The sequence below is a fragment of the Centroberyx affinis genome, unplaced genomic scaffold, assembly GCF_046629955.1.
Source record: "Centroberyx affinis isolate AG114_WGS23_722 - 3 ecotype Tasmania unplaced genomic scaffold, CSIRO-AGI_Caff_v1 ptg007949l_1, whole genome shotgun sequence".
Lineage (NCBI taxonomy): Eukaryota > Metazoa > Chordata > Actinopteri > Beryciformes > Berycidae > Centroberyx > Centroberyx affinis.
Window position 1 is genome coordinate 20,100 of NW_027283985.1, and position 2,813 is coordinate 22,912.

At 43.1% G+C, this 2,813-nt stretch overlaps 1 non-coding gene across 1 annotated transcript; it reads right to left on the reverse strand.

The window, feature by feature from the left end:
* Nucleotides 1–345: 345 nt before the first annotated feature.
* trnak-cuu (transfer RNA lysine (anticodon CUU)) lies at nt 346–418 on the reverse strand. Its single transcript has one exon. It is a non-coding gene; the product is annotated as a tRNA-Lys (tRNA).
* Between the last annotated feature and the right edge of the window lie 2,395 nt (nt 419–2,813).

The following is a 2,813-nucleotide window of genomic DNA, read 5'->3' on the forward strand; positions in this document are numbered from 1 at the left end:
ACTTAGCAAGGCCTACTACGGTAATGTTAGATCCTCAAGAAAGGATTTAGTCTACTTACAATGAAGAAGTCCAACAACCCAATAGCAAAACCTAAATCAAACAATCTTAAATCGCATTACATTATGTCATTTAGCAGACGCTTTTGTCCAAAGCGACTTACAATAAGTGAAAAGTACGTGCTGCACCTATGAACGGCACTTCTAGAAGTGACAATTTAGGAAGAACACTTCATGTATCCGACATGGGATGGTCTCCCCGGATGATTATTTCCGCATCCATCCAGTGTTTGTCCAAGAGATATTAATCAATATGATTTCATGAGCAGCCAAAGTCCAAAACAGCAGCGCCCAACGTGGGGCTCGAACCCACGACCCTGAGATTAAGAGTCTCATGCTCTACCGACTGAGCTAGCCGGGCTGGCTTATGTGGTTTTATGTTATAAAATGACTCAGGAGCAGGAGTGAAGCAGGAGTGAAAGGCCCAGACCAGGGATTTCCTCCTGCTCCTCCTCCGCCATCATCATCATCTGTACAATTCTGATTGTGTATATAATGTGTGTATAATGTATGTAATGTGTAATAACTCATGTCAACTCCATATTTATCCCAGCATCTTTGCACTCTGCACCATTGCACTATTGTCTAGGGTTGTTTACATATATATATATATACACACACACATACATATATACTTTTTTTATATACATGCATAGTTGTACATAGTAGTTAAATGTTTAGGTTTACCTCTGTTCATCTTGTTGTCCTTGTTTTTAGCTGTATATTTATTCTGTGTAAGTATATTGAGAGCAACGAAAAACCGGAGTCAAAATCCTTGTATGTGTACATACTTGGCCAATAAAGCTGATTCTGATTCTGATTCTCAGCTTATCAGGAAACCAGGGAACCTTAAATGAAGTAGTGTTCATGAAAAGAGGAAGAGTTTCCCTGATATTTTGTACATTCATTACATCTGAGCCAGTCATTACTGGTAGCAGTTCATTAACTAGTACGGGGGTAAAAGTGCAGAAGAAAAAGTAACTTTTCAGATGTTCAGATGATGTTCAAGATGTTTATAATAGAATAGAAACATGATGACTGGTTACCTGCCAAAATGGCTGGTGGAGAAGACAAAACTAACAGCCACAGACACAGATTTACCAGTCTGTGGCTGGTGGCTGGTGTTAACTTCCCACCCTGCTATGAACTGTAACAAAAAAGCAAATGACTGGAACAAAAGAAAGGTTGAATGATGACAAAATGAACGAATGAAGAAATGTAAAGCAGGTGAGTGAGGTGTGCGATGATTAGTTGTTACCTTGGACCACTTAAAGCCGGCCGTGGTGAACTCATGCATTGGAATGTGAGAGAGCTGCATGGGAACAGAGTGGAGAGAAAGAGGAGGGAGATGGAAAGAGAGAGGGAGGGAAGGGAAGAGTATGGAGAGAAACAAAGAGATGGTGGAGAGAAAAGGGGTGGGGGAGAGACAAGGAGGAGAGAGAAGTAGAAAGGAACATGAGAAGGAGGAAAGGGAGAAAATGGAGCAAAGAAAGGGAAGGAAAAAGAAGGAGGATATAAGGATAGAAGAGGGGGAAGAGCGGGAAGAGAGAAAGATATAGAGAAGGAATGGGGAGAAGGAGAAAGAGAAGGAAAGAAAAGAAGGAGAGAGAAACGGAGGGAAGGACATAAGGGGGGAGGAGAATAGGGGGGAGAAAGGCAGAGAGAGGAGAAAATGATGAGGGAGGAGAAGAGATAGAAGGAGGGGAGAGAAAGATGAAAAAGACGGAGCAAAGAAAGGTGAGAAGGAGGAGTAGAGGGAGGCAGAGAAGTGATTAAAACAAGAAAAAGGAGCGGGGAAGGAAAAGAGGAGAACAAGGAGGTAGAAAGAGAAAAGTCATTATAGAAACAGAGTGCTTAACAGAGTGAACAGATACATAGCAACATGGAGTGAGGGAGAGAGAAAGGAGAGAGAAAGAGAGAAAGATATTACAGAAAAATGTTAAGCACATAGAAGAAAGCAAGATCAATGGAAAATGCTAAAGCCAACAGAGACAGAGACAGAGACAGAGAGAGAGAGAGAGAGAGAGAGAGAGAGAGAGAGAGAGAGAGAGAGAGAGAGAGAGAGCGCAAAATGCTATGCAGTCAGAAACACAGGCAGCGTTAACAATGCAGTTCAGACGTGGCTGGAAGTGGAGAGGAGAGGAGAGGAGAGGAGAGGAGAGAGGGAGAGAGGGAAAGGAGGAGAGAAAGGCCTTTAGTCGACTTGAGAGAGGAGGGATGGAGGGATGGAGGCAGGGGTGAGGAGAGATGAGGAGAGGAGGGAAACCCCTTCAGTCTTTAGTGTGTGTGTAGGTGTGGGTGTCAGAAAGAAAGAAAGAAAGAAAGAAAGAAAGACAGAAAGAAAGAAAGAAAGAAAGAAAGAAAGAAAGAAAGAAAGAAAGAAAGAAAGAAAGAAAGAAAGAAAGAAAGAAAGCAAGGGGCACTGAGTTCAAGAATGAAAATGGCCCGGTAGAGAAGAGAAGGTCTGCCTGTCTGTAGTTTGGTCTCTGGAGAGACAGATGGCGTGTGTCATGTTGGTGTTGACTCATGTCTCTGTCACACACACACACACACACACACACACACGCACACACCTTTCTTCAGTGATCACACACACACACACACACACACACACACATAGTGACTCATGTCTAGCAGACACGGTCTAGTATATTTTCATGTGGTCTTGGTCAAACGGTTTTGCTGGGCAAACGACAGTCCCTCACACACACACACACAAACACACACACACACACACAAGGGGTGACTGGTGTCAC